At 36.2% G+C, this 24,558-nt stretch overlaps 2 long non-coding RNA genes across 4 annotated transcripts in view; one reads left to right on the top strand and one right to left on the bottom strand.

The window, feature by feature from the left end:
- The window catches only part of LOC109029318 (uncharacterized), a 29,859-nt gene extending 26,756 nt beyond the window's left edge, over nt 1–3,103 (bottom strand). Inside the window, exons 1-2 of the long non-coding RNA XR_002008375.4 lie at nt 2,903–3,103; nt 1,424–1,605 (exon numbers count right to left, since the gene is read on the bottom strand). This is a non-coding gene — a long non-coding RNA (uncharacterized lncRNA). The remainder of the gene's footprint in view (nt 1–1,423; nt 1,606–2,902) is intronic.
- LOC129526266 (uncharacterized) lies at nt 3,032–22,627 on the top strand. Of its 3 annotated transcripts, none has more exons than XR_010130621.1 (6): nt 3,032–3,150; nt 3,333–3,862; nt 18,401–18,538; nt 19,655–19,770; nt 20,126–20,269; nt 21,260–22,627. It is a non-coding gene; the product is annotated as an uncharacterized lncRNA (long non-coding RNA). The 3 variants fall into 3 exon arrangements; XR_010130622.1 differs by having other exon boundaries at nt 3,034–3,158; XR_010130623.1 differs by lacking the exon at nt 19,655–19,770.
- Nucleotides 22,628–24,558: the final 1,931 nt, after the last annotated feature.

Raw genomic sequence — 24,558 nt, forward strand, 5'->3', positions numbered from 1 at the left:
TTCTGGAGGCCCTGTTTTTAATAAATCAATCACAAGTGAGATTTATTAAAAACAAATGGCTAAAATGATTTTTAGATTATTCATATTTTATAGTAACTGCCTATCCAACCGTTAATGACTACACATGAAGTTGTTCTATATTTATTTTGTCCAGTAAATTTTCTTCTAGATAAATATATGGAAAGACAATGGCTCTCTTAGTTAAAATGATATTTGACATAATTTCAAAGCTATGACAATTTCCTTACATTTGAAACACTTTCTGCTGATGCAGCATTTCTTTAAAGCATAGTTTATTCCGTGACATGAAGATGGAAAAACCTCCTGAGTATGAAGGACCAGGTACCCAAATGTCCTGAGAAAGCCTCCTTCCCTTTTTATACCTCAGAGGCCAAATATGTTATTTACTCTAAAACGTGTTCCTACATCTTGCTCCATAGCTCATTTAATGACATCACCGTTCATTCAATGTCCAAACTACACTCATTGGATACACGAGGCTCTAGGGTAGTTTGAAGATTCCCTTAAGACCGAAACAAACAAGTAAACACCTCTGACTATGTTTGGTCGTTTAGTCTATGGTGGATCTGTAGAATGCATTTTTTTTTAAACTGAAGGTTGGATGTTTTATTTATTTTAGAAATGTAAAAGATTTCTGTGTCTGTGAATGTGCAGTGTTGTATGGTAGAGGAAAACATAGGCCCTGAAGTAAGACAGATCTATAAGTGACTTTACTTCTTTTATAGATGTTGGAGGAACTTTGAAAAAAATAGGTTTTTTGGATAAAAGTTGCTTAAAATTTCAGATCTCTCTTCCCATATATAAATGTAAATATTTATATATATTTAAATGTTTGTCATTAAGATACTTTATTTATTAATTAATTAATTAATTTATTTATTGAAGCACGGTCTCATTCTGTTGCCCAGGCCAGAGTGCAGTGGCACGATATCGGCTCACTGAAACCTCTGCCTCCCAGGTTTGAGCGATCGATTCTCCTGCCTTGGCCTCCCTAGTAGCTGGGACTATAGGCGCACGCTACCATGCCCAGCTAATTTTTGTTGTTTTTAGTAGAGATGGGGTTTCACCACGTTGGCCAGGCTGATCGCAAACTCCTGACCTCAGGTGATCCGCCCACCTCGGCCTCCCAAAGTGCTGGGATTACGGGCGTGAGCCACCACGCCCAGCCATGAAGATACTTATTAACAATATATAAAATGATAGTATCTGTCGTTTAGAGGTGTTCAATTATTTATATAAACATGTGAATAGAAAAGAATATAAATCTCCATTCTTGATGACATAAATGATAATATAAAATGTTATATATCCCAGAAAGTTCAGAAAAAATAAGACTAGATTTGAAATAAAATTATCTAATAAAGAAATATAAATGGGATGTAAAATCATGTCAACTACTCACCCTTTGAATAAGCAGGCTTATGAGAAGCTAGGAAAGAATTCTTATGGTTCTTAAATAATTATCTGCAGGAATCAAGGTGCTCAGTACTTCCTCTTGTCTCCTTTAGTCTATGCAGATACACTTGGTAAATAGTCCCATTTCCCCTTCATGTCTTCCTTTCTTCCCTTCATTGTAATAATGACCTGTAAGTACAAGAAGAATTACTGTCAGGTAAAAGCCTTTTTAATAGATCCCTCAATGAAAATTATAATTACTTTAAAGCAGTAAAATTGTAATTCTAGTAGGTAATACTCAGACGTGTTCTTCTCAAACATTCTTTTAACTCTTCCGTGATATTTTCTGAAGCTCTGAAAGAATTTCTCCTTTTAAAGAACTGACGTATAAAATATATGCACTCTCCCACTAGAGATAAGAGCTACTTTAGTCCCGTATTTTATTATTGCAGGGATAGATAAGTGGATAGATGATGTCAAGCATTCAAATAATCAGACGTATAAAGGGCTAGACATAGAAAGACGTAATTTCCCTGACCTCTCCAACACGCAGTCTGTTCTCACTCTAGAGGGTGAAATGCAAAGGCTCAACTCTAAGAATGAAGGTACACAATGTGTTTCAGGGGAGTGGATGCATAGCTATGGCCTCACAGTTGGCACTTACTCTATGCCCTGGTGATACTGAATTTGGATATGATACACAACAATATTCAGCTTCTGGAGGGCTGGGGAAGGGTCCATTGCAAAATTGTGTGGAGTTGACCCTTGGGTAAAAATCAGAATTTACATTTTGGTTTTAAATTTTATAAGGTACAGTACTGTTCTATTTGCTCTACATAAATAATTTCATTTAATCTACTCAACAGCTTAGTGTTTTGTGTATTATTATTCATCTCAGTTTATAGCTGTGGAATCTGAGGTTCACAAAGGCTAGGTAACTCATCTGAAGGCAATGCTTAGCACTGCTTAGCAGCCCAATAGTGGTACCAGCTCAGCACCATGGTTTTATTTATACTTTGTCTCTGTAGACCTTGCTTTATTCCGGACTTGAGAAGGAGTTCTCCAAGCATTTGGAAGAAACTCCTTTTCCATTGAAGTTGTTTAAAGAACACTTACCTTTTGAGTAAGCCAGAAGCTTTTTTTGAAAATACATGGTATGTTATGTTTTTTATTTTATAATGCCTACTTGAGCTGCATACCCAAGGCTACCTGTCAATAATCACTCACTTTTCACAGATTATTTTTACTACAATCTATGACAAAGATGATCACACTGACCTATTTAGCCTCTTAAAACTCTGCTTTGTACTTGATTATCTAAAACACTATTTATTTCACTTCAGCCCAATAAATATTTATTGAGTGCCTGTATGTGCCAGGCACAGATGCCAAAATATAACCTGTGATTTAATGGGGTAACATACATCATGCATTGCTTTAGGAGTGTGTTCACTGGGCAAAGAGAACAAAGAGGCACTTGGCTCACCCTAGAGCAAGAGGAGAAGCTCTCCAGATTTGCTGACCTAGAAGGATAAGTCTGAAAGTAGGAGGGTGGGGAGAGCCAGATGAACAAGGGAGGTGAAAACGTGATCTAGGGAGGCATCCGAGTGAGCAAAGGCACGAGTGAGCCTGGTACACTTCTGGGCAGGCAGAAGGAAGGCAGTTAGGCTGTTAGGAAGGCAGTTAGGCTGCAGTGAATTCTACAAAGAGGCTATGGGAAAGAAACCTGGAAAGGTAGGGAGGTATGGATATGGACAAGCTATGTCAAGGAGCTGGGCTTTGTCATGGAGAGTGACTAGGTGCTTTTACATAGGAAAGTCACCTGATAATATTTAAACCTGTGAAATATCACTCTGGTGGAAGTGTGAATGAATTTGAAAGGGGTGTAACACTGTTCTACTTTGTTTACTCCTCAGTACCCTTGGCTGTGTACATTTGAGTAAAGAGAGCACTATAAAATCAAAAACCAATGAAATGGTTTCCAGAACACAGAACTATTAAGCTTAAGAAAAGGACAGAAGGAACTGAAGAGAGAGGAACTGTTTTGGAGCATCACACTTCCACCTCAGAAGAAATAAGGAAGGAAGGAGGAGGGTGTTCCCACGGCTCTTCAACCAGGCCGGCTCTTCAGCCTACATCCCCATCTCATCAAGTAAAAGGGATTTTTCAACTGGACCAACCAGATGGTTTAACAGTGCACTCCCACACCATTCAACTACGCAAGGGAGATACACTTAACATATGCAGTCGTATAACACCTACTAACATTTTCAAACATTAAACCTTTAAAAAAGAGCTCTAAAGAAATAGAAGCTTGAAGTATCATCTCTCAAGTATATAGACACTACTTCATGGTGTGGTAATATATGCATATAGAAGCTAGTAAACACCTCCAGGAGATGCAAAAGGAATTAGAACTGCCACAAGGTGCAAGCAAAACCTTGAGGTAAGCCTGTTCTTTACTCAATACATTTTTCCTCTTCGACATTGTAGGTATGTTATCTCCATCATCCGTATCTGTCTATTGCAGTCTCCATTGATGGTGAAGTATTTTCACTATTTGGCATGTCTCCTCTAGTACCTAGAGCAGTGCGTTGCATGCAGTAGCAGGTTTATAAACATTTGCGAGTAAAACATCCAACCTGATACTCAAGGTAAACTCCTGAACCAAACACCCAGAGTAATGTGAATGTTTTTCTATACTCTAGAGTTTATGGCTAGAAATTTCACGGAATGAACTGCATCCTAAACTGGGGTCGGGAAGGTGGGAAAATGAGTCCAGTGATGAAAGGAAGAAGCTGTGTGTAAGCTATGAAAAAACCTGGTGTGGGAAACTTTTTGTGTGATGTCTGTATATTTTTTTCTTATTTTTTAACAGCAGGTAGCTGTCTTCTCATATATAATTAATTTCCAAACCTCCATTTTTGATGTATGTCATAAAACTGGCATTTTAATTATTTATTTTCAATGTATTTTCTGTTCTATTAATGAAGATTACAATGAAGAGGAGGGGGAAATCAATTTTTTTTTGAAAAAGGAAAAATATAAAATTCAGACCTAAACCTGTTTTTCTTCTTCCGATCTATTTACCCAGCTTCATCTTCATATTACCTGTAGCCCTGTGATGCAGGACAGCGCTGAATCGGTTCTCAAAGTCATCCAGTTCAGGAAGCTTTCTAGATACTCACACTTCCCCTCAAACATACCCCTTCTGCGCGCACACACACACACACACACACACACACACACACACATCTTCCTTCTCTAAATGCCCCATGATACTGGGTTTATCCTTTTATCACTCTTGTTTACGATGTGCTACTGTAATTGAGTATATCCTATGTATCAAGCTCTGTGTTACGTATTTTAAGGATTTAAAATGACTTAGTTGTTTGTACATAATTTGTGTAACATCCTTTCCTATGAGAGCAAAAAGACAAAATTTGCATCTGATTTTTAAAACATGATATACGTACATGTTTCAGAGAGCATGCATCTAATTAAATATTTGATGAGTGCAGAAGAATGAGTGAGAGTATGAATGTCTGTAAAAGATTATTTGGTTATTACATTAAACCAGATAGTCTCTTGGTAAACTTTAAGTTACATTTATGCGGACAGAATTACAGATCCTCCACTGGCACACATGTTGCAGCATTTACTATCTTCTTTCATCTGATCAGATGTCAAAAGGAGATTTTTGAGCCATCATTTAGGTAATTGTTCATGAAGCCCAGACCAAAATATTGTCATAAATGTAGTTAAAATTATCTTTTTGTTAACTGCTATATTAGGAAAAAGTTGATACAAAATAAATTTTACATGTTTAAAATGTACCACTTAACAGGTTTTGGCATATGTTTACCCCTTAAAACTGATACTGACTGCCCCATCCCAAAGCAACCACTGATCTACTTCCTGGCCTTATCTATTAGCTTACATTTCCTAGAAGTTTGTGTAAATGTAATTATACAGTGTACCTTTTGTTGTTGTTGTTCGACTTATTTCATTCAGAATGATGTATTTCTTTTTGAGATTCATTCACATAGTTGAGTGTATCAACACTTAGTTTATTTTTTCCTGCTTGGTAGTTTTTCATTGCATGAGTGTGCTACAGTTTTTATATTCAATCATCTGTTAATGAACATTTGAGTTGTTTCCAAATTTGCGCTGTTACAAATAAAACTGGTATGAACTTGTATGTACAAATATTTGCATGGACATATGTTTTCATTTCCTGTGGGGAAACACCTAGAATGGGAATCAGTAAATACTACTGTAGGTATGTATTTAAAATGTTAATCAACTGTCAAACTATTTTCTAAAATAACTCCATGGCTTTATATTCTCACCAGTAGTGTGAAAATTCCAGTTCTCTCAGGATTCTTGACTAAATTTAGTGTGGACAGTGTCTTGAAATTGAGCTATTCAAATAGGTGTATAGTGCTATGAGATTGTGCACTTCATTTGGACTTTTTCTAAGTACATTGAACATCTTTTAATGTGCTTATTGCTATCTACATGTCTTCTTTGATGAAGTGTCTATTCAAATCAGTTACCCATCTTTTAATAGGGTGGTTTGTTATTTTTAAGTTTTGAGAATATTTTTTAAAATATTTTGAATGCAAGTTCTTTATTAGACATTACACATATAACTTGATAATCAGTTTTTCCCAATCTGTGGCTTGTCTTTTCATTCATGGTACCTTTTGAAGGGCAGTTTAATTTTGATGAATTAGATGAATTACAACATATCAATTTATTCTATTATTGATCTGAGCCTAATCTATGTCACAAAGAATTTGTTTCCTTTTTCTGGAATTTTTGTAATTTTAGACTTAACTCTAAAATCTTGAGTTAATATTTTATATAAGGCATGATATGAATTAGAGATACATTATTTACATATGGATATCCAATTAGTCTAGCACCATTTATTTAAAGGCTATCCTTTTTCCATTTAATCTTCTGTAAAGCTTTGTCAAAAATTAGTTGTCCATATGTGTATAGATCTACTTCTGGAATATCTATTCATTCTCTTGGTCTCATGTTTGTCATCATATAATAAGTCTTGAAATCTAATAATGTTAGGTCTACAACTTCGTCTTTTTTATTCAACATATTCTGACTATTTTAGAAGCCTTGCATTTCTGTATTTATTTTAGAAACAGTTAGCTAATTTCTAAAAAAGACAGCCTAGAATTTTAATGAATACATATAGTAGTATTTCTTCCTTTCCAATCTTGGTGAATTTTTTTCTTTTTCTTTCCTTATTTCATTGACTAAAAATTCCAGTAAAATGTTAAATAAAAGTGGTGAGAATTGAATTTGTTTTGTTCCTCACATTAGTGAAAAAAGTTTCAGTCTTTCGCTATTAAGTTTGATGTTAGCTGTAAGCATTTCTGATACCATTTTTCAGATTGAGATGTTTCTGTCTTAACTCTTATAAGAATACTTATCAGGAAATTCAGTTTACAAATGTGTGTAATTTCAGGTTACTTTTCGTACATAAAACCAAACCTTAATTCTTAGAATAAACATCTCTTATTTTTTATATGTTATTATTTTTGTATATTGTTGGATTTGATTTGTTATAATTTTGTTAGACTTTTGCATTTTTGCTCATGATGAATATTAGTCTATGCTTTCTTTTCTACTAATATAATTGTCTGGTTATGATATCAGAGTAAATCCAGGCCACAAAATGTGTTGGGAAGTGGTTCCACCTTTTAAATTTTCTGGGAGAACTTGGATAGAATTGCTATTTTTCTGTAAATATTTGATATAAATCATCAGTGAAACCATCTGGGTCTGGAATTTTGGTGGAGGCAGGTTTTTAACTACATTGTAGAGTACTTCAAGTAATCTAACTCTTCTTGAGTGACTACTGTTGTATTTTCTCAATAAGTGTGTTCATTTTTCGAAGCTGTCATATTTCCTGGCATACAGTTGTTTACAGCATTCTTTTTTATTGCCTAATATCTATGGATCTTTAGTAATGCCACTCCCATTCTTTGGAAATTTGGTGCTATTTTTTTTTGCAGATCATTCTGGCTAGGGATTTATACATTTTCTTGATTGACTCAAAGATCCGTCTTTACTTTTTTGAATTTCTCTGGTTTGTATTTTATTTTATTGATTACTATCTGATTTTTACTATTTTATTTATTCTCTATATTTTGTGATTAATTTGGTGATTCTTTTCTAGTTTCTTAAGTTGGAAGGTGAAGTCAATAATTTGGAGCCCTTTCTTTTTCTAATACAGATGTTTAGTACTATACATTCAGCTAAGCACTGCTTCAGTAGTATCTTACCTATCCTGACATGATGAATTTTTATTTTCATTCCTTTCAAATATTTTAATATTTCCATTTTGGTTTGTTATTTGACACATGGATTGTCTTTAAGTATGTTATTTAATACCAAAATAATTCGGGAATGTCCATATATCTTTCTGTTATTTATTTCTTATTTAATTTTACTTTCACCAGAGAACATACCTTATATGATATGAATCGTGTTAAATAAATTAAGACTTGCTTTATTATCCATAACATGGTCTATTTTGGTAAATGTTGCATGTGAACTTCAGAATGTCAATTCTTATATTGTTACAAAGAGTATTCTAGGTGTCAAGTAGATTAATTTGATTCTAGGTGTCAAGTAGATTAAGTCTTCTATATTTTTACTTTCTATTTCTTTTATCAGTTAATAAGGCTGAATGTTAAAATATCAGCACATACTTGAAGAATTGTCTGGTTCTTTTTCTCAGTTCTATCAACTTCAGGAATTTTCCTGCCTTGCCCTCCCAAATTGTTGAGATTACAGGCATGAGCTACTATGCTCAGCTCCCAAAAGCTTTCTTATATGCCTGTTGTTGTTTCCTTCCTGATTAAATGGTCTATTATATAGATAATACTGTGTCTGCAGCTATGACTTTTTTCAATTGTTTAATTATTTAACTAATCTCTTGATTAGGTAATCAATCTGCATCCCATTTTGGATGAGAATATTTGCAACTTTGAAGGTTATTTTAAGGACAGCAGCAGAAGAATTATGGCAGGTATCTGAAATGCATTTCTGTGCTTTGCTGAGGACCCATGGGATGCCATTTGCAGATGAGAAAACTAAAGAATAGCTTTATCTTCCAGCTCTTCACGGAAAAAAAAAATGGCAACAATAAAATCAGCAACTCCTGCCAAATAAATGGACATAAAAAAGAAATCATAGACTGCTGGCAATGGTGGGGAAAAAGTTATAAAAATTGTCTCTGCACCATCTTCCTTTTGTCCTCTAAAATATTCACATTAGCAAAAGTATATAACAGCTGATGAAGAAATACTGATAATTTGTAAGTATATCGAAAACATTTCAAGATCTAGAAATTTGAAATTGTTGACAAGTATTTATCTGTTTATTCACAAATTTGAAATCAACCTCAGGAATGCTCATTCTGATTGATATACTTAGGTCATAAATTTTTAAGACCACAGATTTCCAGGGACTTTTTGGAAAATCACCCAGTAAAACAATGTCTTTTTGCAGGGGACTAACTTCAATATTTTGGCTTCTTTTTGCTTCTTTGCAACAAATTGGGAGACAAAGGTGGGAAAGTTTTTTTCAATAAGTTAATAATTTTTTAAAGGTCAAAATTTTGTTCTTTGCTTATATTAGAATTAAACACTGTGAGATTCTCTCTGAGACCTTGTATACTTTCTCTTTTAAAGATAATTTCACTGCATGTAATTTTTCTGGGAACAACTCTCAGAGTTGTTGTCTGAAAGTACCTTGATGTTTGGATATTGGTTTGTTTGGATGAACAACAAAAGGAATCATGTAAGAGAAGTTATTATAAAAAATAAAAAGCTATTATTAACATTTCAATGAAACCAAGTAGTCTGAAAATTTTCACAGACGACTGTAATAGTTAGTGGGATGACCTCACTGTTTTGCATTAGGAAATGTTATGTAGTCTTTAATTTATTGAATATAACTATTGCCTTAATTTTAATGAGCAGTTATAAATACGTGAATGAAAAAGGAACAATTCTATGTACAACAATTCTAGTTATTATTGCTCCATATAACAATTCTAGTTATTATTGCTTATTCTATATAACAATTCTAGTTATTATTTCATATGGTCTAACATGAAAGTCAACAGCATAGACACAAGACAAAAATCCCATGTTTACAAACCAAATACATTAAAAAGATTGTCGCTACATATCAGCAGAAGAAAAATGCCCAATGGCAGATGAAGAGAAATGCTAATGAGATTGCATGAGCTAAAACCACCATGACAAATGTAAATGAATAGTACTAAGTGATCCACATGTTTATTTCACCAATTCTATTTGCGAGAGAATAAGTAGAAAAGTAACATCCAATTGCTGTCTTCCACGAGAATAAAGAGGCTTGACGCTTATTCCCAACCTTATTCAACAGAATGTTATCGATCAAAGCCATTATGGAAACTGCCCTTTTTCACAGTTCTCAGGCCACTGTTATACAATTGCACCTAAAGCAATTGGCAGGCACTTGCTTGTACAAAGTTCAAACTCCACTAGTACAATAAGCAAAAGCTCTGCATGTGTATTTCATTTGCTTCACAAGTGGCATCAAGGAAGAAACACATGGCTTATCTAGGCTGGACGGTTGTGGGGAATGACAATTTGATCTTGGTTCGAGGTTGCATTTACTTAGGTTTACTACTGAACTACAACTAGAAGAATCAAAGGATATATGCCAGGTGAGCACAAAGAACAGACATTGCATCCTAGTTCACTTCCTGCTGGAAGAGAGCCTGAGGCTCCCAGTCAATGCACCCTGCAGGGAGAGAAGAATGTATTAAGTTAGGATCAGAGCTGCACACCTATTTGGCTTCTATATATCAGCTCTAAGTTTCCATCTGCACCACATACACAAACACTTGATTTTCCAGTTATATACTTCATTTGTCTGTAAAGAAATACTGAATAAATATTCAATTTTTTCTACAAGCCCAGACCAGAACAGGTGTTCTGTTTCTGATTACAAGTTGTAATTCTGCAAAGAATTTCAAATATATGAAGAGGAAGTCAGCTAGCCTTCCATGTAATATCTTCATTAAAACTCATCACAGTTTAGCTCCTATGATAGTCTCCCTGCAACATCTTGCATTGAAACATAGTATTGTTAAAGAAACAGAATGCTTAACTTACTATGACTTAATACAGCTCAGCATTCTGTTTTCATCTTATTTGCTTCAATTCCTTTTTCCTACTTAAACAACTAAAATTGAATGATTATACTCTTTTTGAGGATTAAGTAGCTAAACTTACATTCTGGACTTCAAGATTCATTGTATTGTACAGTAGACTTAAAATTATGTAATTAAATAACTCTGTTTTGATTTGCTTGGTTTTTAGCACTTAAATCTTTAATGTGTATGTGTGGTAGGATGCGCATACATGTGTGAACATTTGTGTGTGTGTGTGTGTGAGTTGGAAAGTAGTAAATATCTCTTTTTGCTAAAAGTGTGCTGTAAACACATTATTCCAATTACATTTGGTTCTAGTTACTTGGTCTCTAGCTAAGTATGGTTCCCTATTTAAGAAAGATGCAAATCAAGTTAATTGTGATCGCTCTTATGCTCCATAAACAATCTGAGTGTTTGGAAGCATTGGAGGCACAGCCTTGACAGGCTACCACTAAAGATTAGCCAACATAAACATTGTGCATGCAAAAAGTCCCATCAGGAGGACAAAGGAAGCAGGAAAGACCGCAGAACTCTTGTTTCACACACTGCCTCTCACTGGATTATTGTTGAGCAAGATACTTTCATGTTGGCCAGATACCAATTGGGTAGAAAAACAGAATTGTAATATAATATATTTTATCAAAAAAAAACCATGTAGAATGTTTTTCATGTTTTTGCATGCAACATAACTTCCTAACTGCAAGATTTTTTTTCGAAAAGAATTTCACATTAATTAACAAGGCAGCAGTCTCTATGGGGTCATGGTTGGCAAAACCAAATCATAACCAAATCACAACCTCCAGCCACTCCTAGTTCCTACTCCCAACTCCAGACCATGGGACTGTGGGTGACGACATGACAGAGGAGTCATTAATCACAAGCTGGCATGGCAAGATTCAAAACAAATGCTTGGACAATCACACTTCATTTCTCAGGAACTTGGACTGGGGGCTGTAGAGGAAATGGAGCACTCGGCAATGGAAGGAAGATGGATGTCTGCTTCCATGGTGGGGCTGCTTCTATTTCACAGGCTTCTACTAAACCTAGAGAGAAGGTGCATGATTCCTTACTTCTGATTCCTGCTTTCTGACACTGTCCCCTCTATGAAAACCCTGCTGTGAATATCACACACATCTTCCTCCTGCTCCTTGTTGCTGTCATTTACCAGCTATCAGATCCCATTCTCTGTTGCTATTATTCTTAGTAATTTGAATTCTTGCGTAGGTGATCCATTCAACAACCGGACCTCTGAGTTCCTGGAAATCCTCTCCTTTCATAAACTTATCCTCACTCAACTCAGCCACGGCTCCCATGGTCATTTCCTAGTTGTGGTCATGACCAAGGCTCAAGTATCCTTGTCTCCAAACACCATCTTCCTAGTTCACTCCCTCTAGAACCCTTTGACCTTACAGGAACCCACAGCCCTTTAATCCTACCATACCTTTATTCTCTCTTTTGCCAATTCACTTTTCCCTTCATGCAGAATAATTTCCATGGCCCCTAAGCACAGTTACTACCTGGTGTACACCCTAAATGTTTATCCTCCCCTTGCTTCATCATGGTTGCTTAGAAAAAACCACATTACTGGCTGAGTATAACCAACTTTCTGTCTCTTCCATACCTACATTTGTACAACCTTTTATGGAACTAATCATGGCTGGAGAAATATACACATCCATGCTGGCAGGTACCACTTTAAGTTCATGGTCACTAACCCCAAAAGGGCTCTTAATACTGCCTGGCAACTATACCCATAACATATTCCCTGTTCACTCTCCTCTTTTACATTTCTCTTTCACACCTTTCCTTTCCTCAAACTTCCAACACCTCCTCCTCCATTCTCACACCAAACTGGTTTCTTGATTTTTGATTCGGATAGAAAATAGAAGCAGTCAGAAAATTCCTACAGGCTCCCTCAACGGACTGAATATGCATCTGTGCATTCTGCCTTCTCTTCTTTTGCTGTGGGTGGCTCGGCCAGGTCATGCTCCTCTCTGGGGCCCAGCCTGCAAAGTGCATTAGACTCTGTCTTATTCAACCACTTATGAACATCATTCAATTAAGTTTCCCATTTTCCTCTGCATTAACACATTTTTCTTCACTAATAAGTCATTCCCTTCAGTGTATAAACACGCTCTTATTGTTAACCCATATCCTTCTCCAGATCATGTCCTCCCCTATTCTCAAACAGAAGAATGCCCCAGAAATAGTTATTTGTACTTGTTTTTTTCCCTGCAACTCTTCTCTTAGATTTATCCAAATAAAATTCACCTCTACTCTGTGATCAAATCTATTGCTATGAAAGCACTCAACAACCTCTACATTTCTAAAACCTAAAATCAAAATCCACATCCATGTCTCATCTTTCTGTGCTGTAGAAGTGTTGTACATAGATGCAAGTTTTTATGGAAAATGAATGGTCTGGAGGTAGCAATGAGGAAGAAGAAGAATAGAACACCGACCCAATTTCTTTCTCCTTCCAATACATTTTTCACTTGCTTCTCAAGACGCCAGCTTTCCTTGATTGTCCTCACACTTTCTGGCTGATCTTTCTCAGTTTCTTTCCCTCTTTTTGTCTTTATCCTTATAACATGGGGCCACCAAAGGCTCCGTTCTTGAGCCTCTTCTTGTTTCTGCCTGCACTCACTCTTATGCTAATTCCATTCGGTCTTGTAGCTTTTAATGACTTTCATATTTACCTTCTGAAATTTATGTTTCCATCCCCACCTGTTCTCTTGAATTTCAGACTCATATGTTATGTATCAACATTCCATTTACTCAAAGATTTATTCTCAAGGCTAGCTAGTTCTTCAGTCAGATCCTCAGATTTTGAGATTTCACCTCTTCTTTCACCTCCGTAGTTTGGCATTTGTGTGTGTGTCTTGTACATCACAATGGTAACAGGTTTGATTAGATCTGTATAATGACCTCAGGTTTCTGCTAAAGTGTAATTGGTCTATTCTGCCTTGGACAAGTGATCTCTAGTATGTGTTTGGAATGATAGAAAAAGGGCATTGAGGGTGAGTGTGTATTCCTGTGATATAAGCACATTTTTTTTTCTCCTTTTACCTCTGTTGTTTTAAAACAGATTTCTGATGGTTCTATCATTTTTTTTTAATTCACTGGCAACAACACGCCCTGTTATCAACTATTTTACTACTGCTATCACCCAGTTAAAATAGATACTGACAATAGCTTCTTCCCTATCAAGAGTCACAGGTATTGTGCATAGGGCCATTCAGAGTGGACAGTCCAGGAAAGGGGAGAGACCAGATAAGAAGGCTCCACAATGGCCTCTACAACTCGCCCTAGATGCCTCTTCTGCGATGCTTCAAGGCCTTCAGCATTCCTCACTCCCTGTCCTTCCCTTGTTCATAGTGCCCCCACCTTTGCCAGTGGCCCCTTCCCACACTAATCTCTCCCATGGCTATATTCACAGCTGCCTTGACCCTTCTCTCTCTAGTAGATGAGCTTGGCCAAACACCACCCTGGCTAGACCAGAGCAGGTAAATATGGCTATAAGAAAATACCCAATCATTCTGACAAATTATCTTTGAGATTTCTGGTTGGAAAAATAGAAGTGCACCTTTGGCTTTGTCCAGCAATCTTACCTTTAATTTGGTCTTTCACTCACTAACAAACAATAAATTTCTCAACTTTGTCTGTCTTCTCCAGTCCCATCTTTTCTTTCTCTCACTCTCAGCTGATGGCTTAGCTTCTTATTTCACTGAGAAAGTGGAAACATTCAGGAGAAATCCAGCCTTCCATCAGGGCTGCCAAGCTCCTGTGTCTGAACCTGTCTTCCTATCCAATACTGTATGAGAAATGGCTTTCATCTTCTTGTGCCTGTTCAAGGCCTTTGTATTTGACATTTTCACTTACTCTATTAATTCATCAAGTATTATTTCTCTTTGGTATCATTTTTATATCCTCATAAATATGTTGTAATACCTTTAATCGTAAGAATTACAACATCAACAAAACCTTCCCTGATTATAAACCCTCTCCTACAATTTCACAACACATTTCAAAAGAGTTGTCTATACCTGCTGTATCCACTTCAGTCTGCTCCTTCATGGTGGTAACACCTGCATTTGCCTCTATTGAAACATATCTGCCCCAGAACAACACACAGCTCATTCTGTCACTACTCTATCCAGCTCTCTGCTCAAATGCTATTTTTTTAAGAGGAAAGTCTTTAGTTGGCTTTTAATTAGAGGGTTACCCTCCTTCAGGGAACTCTCTATCTATCTTGTTTTATTTTTCTTCTGATGACTTACTACTTCCTAAAATCACACACACACACACACACACACACACACACACAAACACACACACACAAAATCACATTACATGCTGGCTATTACCTATCTCCCCAGTAGAACAAAAACATCCTGAGGGCCAGTGGCCTTATCATGTCCAAGCTTAGCTTCTTAGATGTGCCTGTCAGAATTGTCCCTCAATGAATATGTTAAGTGAATGAATGAATCAGTAATCATGTTTACTTATTCGATATACTGGGAATATAACAACGATGTCATTTAAAATAAAATTAGGATGTTGGCAGCCAAAATTTGGAAAAATTTATACCACTTGGTCAATCCCATTTCCACTTTCTTTACACTAATATCCTTTTTTCTTAGGCACCAGGAGTTCCAGTTTTTTGGCTTTAATTCTATATAAAATTTAGCCCTATATAATCAAGTTCATTACAAGAAAAAGCTGAACTGAAAATTCTATCTAAAACTTAGCCATATATAATCAAGTTCATTATAGGAAAAAGAAAGCTGAACTGAAAAGCTGAGTGTTCCCAGGACATTGCTAGTGCAGCACCAATAATCTATATTTGGAAGAACTCTGGAAAGTGAAGAATGAATTGTTCAGTAATCTGGGAGGACATTAACCATTTTCCATGAGTTATGACTCAAGGTTGTCTTCTATGCCCTGCACTGGAGAAGCAGTGGAGTCAGCAGAGACCCAGAGACTGGTGTTTAAAGATGGGTTTGTCTTCCACCATGGGAATTCTAGCAAGCCATCATTTCAGACACTATTTCTGTAAAATGGGATGGTAGATCGTGTGGTGAATAGAAGCCAGGGGGCCCTCATGCTCCTAACATTCACATCCTTTCCTCTTGAATGCAAGCGAGACCGCCGACTTCCTTCCTTCTTCACTGATGTTGCTCCAGTTATTAGGCTTTGTGTTGTACTGTGTACAGCTCCATCTTGGTAGAAGGAAGAGAGGCTCTTTTTGCTGGCCTGATGACGTGAGCAGCCATGCTGGGAACATCCCCACGCCAAGGCCAGTATCTCATCAACAAACAGCATCAGCTGAGGCTCTGAATCATACAGCTGCAAGCTGATTCTGCCCCAAACCTGAATGAGATTAAAAGTGGATTCTTGCATAGCTGAGAACACAGCCCAGCTGACATCTGATTAGCCCCCATAAGGAATCCGTGGACTCCTGGCTCACAGAAACCATATCATGATGTGGAAAGAAATAATAACAAGACCATGTTCCATTTCTTGTTAAGATTTGATAGTTGTGTTTCACTACATTAAGAGAGGTTAATAAACAAAAAGTATTTTTTCTTCCCTGACTCCCAACACTCATAGTATCCTTTGGTCCTATAGAAGACTTTGTTTTAAACACTTCTTATATTGAAAATGAACTATTTTCTTATACATAAATGGCATGACCATCTTTCCTGCTATATAGGGACTGAGACATTATCTGCTTTTTCTGCAACTAGCTTGTACTTGTGCTTAATGGTTTCTCTGTGGATGTCTGTAAATTGGAGGAAGGCAAGTCTTGAACCCTCTTAAATGCACATGGGGTGAACTCAATCTCATTTCTAATTCTCTTCCCAATCCTCTATAAATCCTACGGAGGAATTTTGTTAATCATCAGTTCTATTTGTGGTCTATGAAAGTGTGCTCAGCACATGTACTGGTGTACAGGATGGAAATGATTCACTTGGAATAAAGACCACCCTGTAGATAACACACATAGGAAGGACTGGAAGCTATGGCTGTGCTCGTGTCCCAGAGTCTCTCAGTCTGTGGTTGTTCCTCGGGAAGCTCTAAACACACAGTTACAGAATTATGCAAAGCCTCTTACTTGATAAGATCTTCTGGAAATACTACATGGTCAAGAGCAGTCTACACACAGCTTTAAGCTTAAAGTCTGTTCCATCCCGCCACCACCAACAGGTATCATCTTTGATGACTGTGAATTGCATATATTTGTATGTTGTTACAGAAAATCTAATTTAACCCTAAAAATGGAAATATACCAAGAGTTTATTTTATTCTCCTTAAGCAAAGTGTCCAAATAAATAAGTGGAGAAGGCATTGTCTGTGATGGCCCTCAGTCAATAAAATGTCGTGAGAGCCTTCTCAAGGCATCTTAGTTTCTGCTCTGTTTTGTTTTGTTTTTCTCCCTCCACCCTCCTCCATCAAGGGGGAGAGTGGAACATTTATGCTTATCCCTTCCTTAACCTTTGTGATACAGGAATATTTTGGATGGATAGGTAGAAATTTATTTTGCTTTCTTAGCAAAAGTTATACACAAGGAATGATTTGTAAAATTGAATAAAGGAATCAATTAGTGTCCTTCGCTTTTTGAAAGGCTAACAACATACCATCTCAGAAATGGGGGGAAATGACTCTCCCACATGCTTTGAAGGAAGTTGAACCCTTGGTGGGAAGACTTAGGTTAATGAACCATTAGTGATATCTACTTTCATGAATATTGGACTTATTGGCACATTTTCCAGTTAATTAAAAAAATCCATTTAACGTTTCTGACAAAAGCAGGACTAAATCATCTGTGCTTTATGCGAGAGTACCCAATGATTGCCTCCACATGAAGACTTCTGAACCCTGGTGTTGCCATGGTAATGACTGAGTCTCAGAATTGGTTCACTTCAAATCATCCAAAAGTTCCTGTTTTAAAATGTCACCACTAGTAAACCCACTTTGCTTTTAAAATGTGTGTAGTGGAAATTCAGGGAAATAGAAAACCCTTTATTTGCCTCTGATATAGCAGTCCTAAAATTACATATATATTTATGGATCTAATAAGTATATGTATGTGTGTGTGTGTGTGTATATATATATATATATATAATGATTTCCCAAGTTCATTTACTCTGAAGGCAAAATGGGTCAATATACATTTGAAGTACAGTGAAGTTATACAATATTTTTACATTTATTACTTCCTGTGTCTGCTCTTTTCTGCATTTTTATGATGCTTAATTACAAACACAAAAGAAAACTAAGGTAAATAAATTTAGCTTCCATATCTAGTGCTTATAAACCTCCTTAATAACACTAAACTCCCAGAAGAATGAGGATCATTTCATCTTCCTAAGGATATAATAGCTATATTCCCCAGAGTTGCTGAGAATAATTTTATAAAACATCATAATGTAGAAAATATTTTAATGTATTGAAAATATGGCACAGGAAGAACTTCAGCCATATGTGCAATTCATGCAAATAAATCATGTCATTTCTGGCTGTTTAAAAGCCTGTTTAAAAGCTTTTTTTTCTTACTTATTGCATCTTTGGAAATAAAAAGAAAAATAAACTCATTGACCAAAATGTGCTAATATGCAATCAATTTAAAAGATGAAATGTTTTTGCATCACTCTTTATCTAAAGTGGATTATTGATGGTGAAAAGATTTTTTTCAGTTTGACAGAAATGGCCAATTATAATCTTGTACTCTAAATGCAGCTTCTTTAAGATATGAAGACTTCAAAGTTATTTATCCAAACCAACCTGATCATTTCTTAAGAGTGAATATACCTTGGAAGACGTGTCCTGCCTTTAGTAGCGTCACAATGGATTACATCCTCTATAAAGCAGTCTGGGGTGAGTGAAAGAGGGGGGCGGAAATTAGTGATTTCATTTGATTTAATTGTTGAATCATACTTAAGAACTTAATAAGGCTTTGTTCTTTAGAAAAACCAGAAACTGTAACTCAATGTGATTTTTGTTAAGCTCTTGATGCTTTTCCATGAAAGATTATTTTGAATTCTTAAGGTGGTAGAATAGGAAATTATCACATAAAAATACATGAAAATAGACGTGTACAGACATTTTTGTCAGGACAAAAGGAAAACCCTCTGCTCAGATAATGGCAGTTTATCAAGAATCCTGACGAAATGCTTGGTTTCTCCCTTCAATGGGCCACCCACTGCTGTCCAGGTAGGAAATTTCCTGCCATGGACAATCTGGAAGTGTCTGAGAGACTGTCTATACTCAGCTCAGTGAGTGAAAAGAGAAAACCTGTGATGGGCAAATACTCTGGATGATGATACCAAGATTAATTTGTTCCATCCACCTGACTGGGTGGAGTGCATATGTGCTATGTTGTTGTAGACTCCAAACATCTAAATTGTTCAGACCAGACCAATCTGGATATTTGGTGAAAGGAAAGCTCATAGAAAAATTTTTCAGAGTTTTTACTTTGTGCAATTTTATAATTTTATATTATCTAAAGTTTTAGCTTGAAAATATGAAAGACAAGCATGCAATTGATGGAAGAAGAAAAGAGAGTTTTCCTTTTAGATGATTGTGTCTGAACTATTAGGCTTATTATGCTTCTAAGTGCTTTAGATATTTTCATGTGTTTACTTCTCACAATATGACAGCCGAGGAAATGGAGGAACTAGAGGTCAGTAATTAGCCCAGGGACACATCTCAGTTGCACAGGCAGTATTTGAACACCGCATTCCAGCCATGGTGACGATGTTTTTAACAGCTCCATTATATTTCCATTTCATGGTCAAATACCTTCATTGAATAATTTAAAATTTCATTTAATTAAGTAGGTCTGGCATTATTCAGATCCAAATTTAAACCAGTTCAGCAAGCCATCTCAAAATATAGTAATTGGGTATTAAGAAATTATCTAGGCATTCTCTAAATTTATTTACATATTCAACGAGCATTGAAAATTATATATGAGATATTCTGCCCAATCAGAGGCTAACATCTGCCACAAGACAAATATGGTGCCTGCCCCCGTGGAGCTCATATTCGAATGGAGAAAATGTCAACAAGTATCCCACGGAGTGAACACTTCAAAAGGAGAAGCACAGGTTGGTGTGATTAGAAATAGCAGGTGTTTATGAACGGGGTGCCAGTGCAGGGAGAAAAGGCCTGTATCGAAGGACACTGTTGACGCTGAGATTTGAAGGGTGGGCAGCAATTAAACAGTTGATGGTGTGGAGAGTGAGCCACACTCCAGGATAGGAAGACCAAAGTAATAAGTGAGCAGAGCAAAGAGGGACCCTGGCTGTCCAGGAGGCAGGGCTCAGTTACTCACAGCCCCACCGTCAAGCTGAAGATTGGAGACTTCATTTGGTAGGCAATAGGAAGCCACTTAAGGCTTAAGCCTCTAAGGACCATGCCCCAAATACAGGTTTAAAAAGGTTTCTCTGGTTATGGTTTTAGGTGAGAAAATCGAATTTGGACACCGTTGAGGAGACTATTGCAGTCATCCAAGCTCAAGATGGTGGAGCTTCATCCTTGAGAATAACCAATGGGGATAGATTTAAGAGACACTTAGAGTCTGCAGCCAACAGGGCTGAATGAGCAGTAAGTAGGAGCACAGCTGGGTGATGTGGTGGAGGGAAAGAGAGGAGTCAGTAACAGCTCCCCTGTTTCCGGCCTTAACATGTAACTAGGTACCTGTCTGGACTTCTGTGTCTCAAAATATGAAGCAGCCCATACTACTACTTCCTTTGTTTCTGCATCTGATGGAATAAGATAAATGTTTTCAATTTTTTGTCAGAATACCTTCATAACACACACATACAATTAAAATAGCCTTTACATTTTTTACATTCCTATATTTATATTTACACTTAACATTATTGAGAAAAGCCCACACCTGATGTACATTGTACCGATTGTACTGTTCTGCATGCCCCATCAGGAAAGCAACTCTGGAAAAAGTGTGGTTGTTTACAGTTTCCTGGTTATTTAAATTGACTGTAAAAGGTGATATGGTTCTTCAATGTTATTGAATAGTGTTGCTGAGACTTTCTTGAATGTTACTGAACTTCTGTAATAACATCACTCAACAACTGAGATTATACTATCCTAAATAATGGTTGATGTGATGTAAATGCCAGTCCATCAGTCATACAGACAAAACCCAAGATGATGTTTTGATTGTCATTGAGACAAAGTTATTCTTGCAATAATATGAATGGCCAACGTTCATGGAGTGCCTTCTACCTGCCAGGCACCAACTGAGAGCTTCACACATATTAACTCACTCAATCCTGCTAGCAATACTCCCAAAGATGGTAATATTTTTATCTTCACTTTGGGGATGAGCAAAGTGAAGACATAGAAATTTAGTATCCTGACCAAAGTCAAATGCTGGATAAGTGGTGGAGACAGAATTGAAAGCTGTTAGGCTGCCTGGAGTGAACGTCATCAGAAAAATGCAAGACCTCTTTTTACGGAGAGTTATTCTTCTGCCCCAAAGATGGAAAGCTAAATTTCTGATTGTATATGTGAATAAGCAAATTTTAAAATAATCACATTTAATGCACATACACTGTGTCTTTTCCCTAGGAAAGTTATGATTCAGAAGATCATCTAAAATTGAACAGCTGCCACTACTGGCAGTAAGTCTACTGCCATTTGGTAGATAACCTTCTTATCACACAGAAAAATATCAGTACAGACAAATAGACCGCAAAGAAAATGAGACCATCAGCAAAGAAGATAAAGAAGTTTGTACAAAGCAACTTTTTATAAATGGATGGCTGTCAGGCAAAAATAAATTTCCTGTGGACAAGACCAAGAGCAAGGCAAGAGGAAAATAAACATGTTTAAACTATTGGAGAGTCCATAATTTAAATATAAACTCTTCTGTTGAGTGGTAGTGTGCACCGAATCAGTTCCAGGGATGGCAATAAATGTTACGCTGCATTTTAGGAAGTATGGGAGAGGAAGCTGGGGCAAGAGGAACTAATGCATGATTAATGCTAGATATTTGGAATTGCCTAGAGCAAAGGAGGTTGGGGGCTGCAGAAAACTACATCTTTGAAGATTTAATAGATTCCTCATTCTATGTCAGTCAGCCCACTTAGATTTGTCACATGTTAGCTCTGTTTTTCTTTACATTTAGTATTTTTAGTAATGGCTTTTACATTTTTAAAAATCAGGTTGAATTTAAGCTAATGGACAATAAAACTTCAGGGTTAGAGATACTGTTTTTATTCAGCAACTAGATGAGGATCTGCAATGAATGAGAATTTGGAAATTGATGTTTTTATAGTGACACAAGCTGCATCACTATGAGATGTTCTTAGAGAGGAAATATTTGAAATTGTTAATGTTTGCATTTTAAATTGGAATTGAGAAATGGGCAAATGAAGACATAGCTCAATGGTCAAATTAAACATTACTTGTTATTCTAAATGCAAGATTCTAGTTAAATTAGAAGGGTGGAAAAGTGTTGTTAATTATTTTTTCTTCATAGGAATGTAAAATCAACTATAAAAAATTAATGCATGAGACCCAGGGATTAGCATTACAGCAAATTCAATGATTTTTGCAATCCATGCCTTTACAAAGAATGTGTGATTACTTTGTCTAGACTTTGTAGCACACTGTAATAAATAGAGACTGACAATATCAATATATTTCATAAATACATGACTGGAATTTACAGTATTTCTGATGATTAATATTTTCTCAACTACCCTAGGTAAAGAAATGTGTACATCTTATAAAGACAAATCCATTGATAATGCCATTTGCTAGCAGACAAAAAAATAGTAATGGCATTTATTTCTCTGAATATATTCATCTTCTCAAGTAAACCTGGGAAATCTGAACTGAAATCCATAGATAATTCATTAGCTTCAGTTCATGGGTTTGTGTTCTTGGAGTCTTCTCATACATATAATATCCTAGCACAGTTTTTGTAAGATTGCTTCATGGAATGATTTCTTTTTCCTGAAAGGGCTAAGCTCATATAAAATCAACTATGACGGGTTACTTGTAAAGCTATCGATTGACATGGAGCTGAAATGGCTTCTTTCTAAAAAAATTCTTCTAGAGATACACACGTTTTTGTAATGAAACCACTAACAGCAGATGGGAGTTCATTGATACTTGTGCCAAAAGGCTTCCATTTTTTCAGTTTCTTAGAGCTGTGGATACAGCGAAGGCAACTAAAAATATAATTTTGGAGAACAATTAGTCACTCTCAGGAAATCTATAAATATTCTGGGAAAGCAACATGGCATACACATTCTGCTCCACAAAAAAGATGACTACATTATATTATATTATGTCATGATTTGCAATGTTATGTGATGCATACATGCTTCACAATTCTTTTTTACTTGTATATTTAGAAAATTCTAAAAAAAGAAATAGTTCTTTTGGCTGCAAAATTTGCAGAGAATGTCTGAATGCACCCTCTTCCCACCTCCTGCCACTGTGTGGCTGCCTCTCTGCATAGTTCTTCCATCACTCTCCCTAAATGAATGAAAGCTTTTGCTTGCCTCATACCTGTGAAGTTCCTCCACAAATACACATTCCTATAAAAATAAACCAAAAAAAAAAAAAAGAGCTAGAGAAGCTGAACATGTGGAGAGCGCTTGTTTTTCTATAAGACGATCTTGATTTCTCTTAGGGATTTTGGGATATTGGCCAGCTCTGAAGTTCTTGGATGTGGTAAAATCATGGACACACCTACGCATGAGTGTGGGTATAGTCAGGAATTGGTTGACCCATCTCAGAAGTCAGCATTGGTCTAGGTACTCACATATAGGAACTATAACATAAAATGTTGATATATAAATATTATTAATAGGTGGCATTGTAGCACACTGCCAATATTTCTTTAAAGGATAGCAATTTCTTGATATTAGTTATTTAGAAGTATAGTGGTTAAAATAACTTATATTCTGTGTTTATCTTTTCAAATCATGCTTATATATACTATTGTTTTCATCATTAGGAATTAACTTTCAGAATACCCTTTCCAGACGCCATGAATGATTTAACAAATGTTTATGCTTTGAGTTTCAGATATACCCGGCTTTTAAAATTGAAAACCATAGCCTAGAATTCTGATTGAATATGCATAACAAGATGGGAGCATGAGAAGAAAATTTTTATTGATCTTTAAAATATAAACCAAATGACTCTCACTACTGATTTTAGACTTGTGAATTAAAACAGGGGTCCATGAACTATGCGTAGAGGGTCAAATCTGGCCCACTGCCTGGTTATATAAATAAAGTGTTGTTGAAACACAGCCACACCATTGCAGCTATGTAACTAGGGGGATATCAGCTCTACCCCTATGTCTGTGGTAAGTTAATGGGTCCTGCTATAATCCCCTTGTCTTGTCAAGGTTTTGATCCAGAATGGACATGAAAATTAATGGTAAAAGAACCACAAAGATAGGTCTTCTCAGAAGCTTTTGAGAAATGTCCTGGTTCTTAAGAAAGAAGCACAGGAACATGATTTTCCTTTTTTGCCAAAATCCAGTGCTGTCCAATACAGCTCCTTGAAAATATGTAAATCGTCTATATCTGTGCAATCCAATATGATGGCCACTAGCTACATGTGGTTGTTTAGCTTTAAAATGTGACTAATTCCACTGGATAACTGAACTTTGGTTTTATTAATTTTGATGAATTTAATGTAAATAGCCAGGTATGGCTAGTGATGATGAGTCTGAAAAGCATATTTCTAGATGGCATCATGCTTGGATAAAGGTCATTGTTGTGTTACAAGCAGGCAGACAAAACGAATAACAAGGATTGCACAAGGAGCAGTGGAAAAATCCCACATCCTTGGTGCATTATTGAACCTCTAAACAAACCAGCCCAGATGATTACTCTAAC

The sequence above is a fragment of the Gorilla gorilla genome, chromosome 14 (assembly GCF_029281585.2).
Source record: "Gorilla gorilla gorilla isolate KB3781 chromosome 14, NHGRI_mGorGor1-v2.1_pri, whole genome shotgun sequence".
Lineage (NCBI taxonomy): Eukaryota > Metazoa > Chordata > Mammalia > Primates > Hominidae > Gorilla > Gorilla gorilla.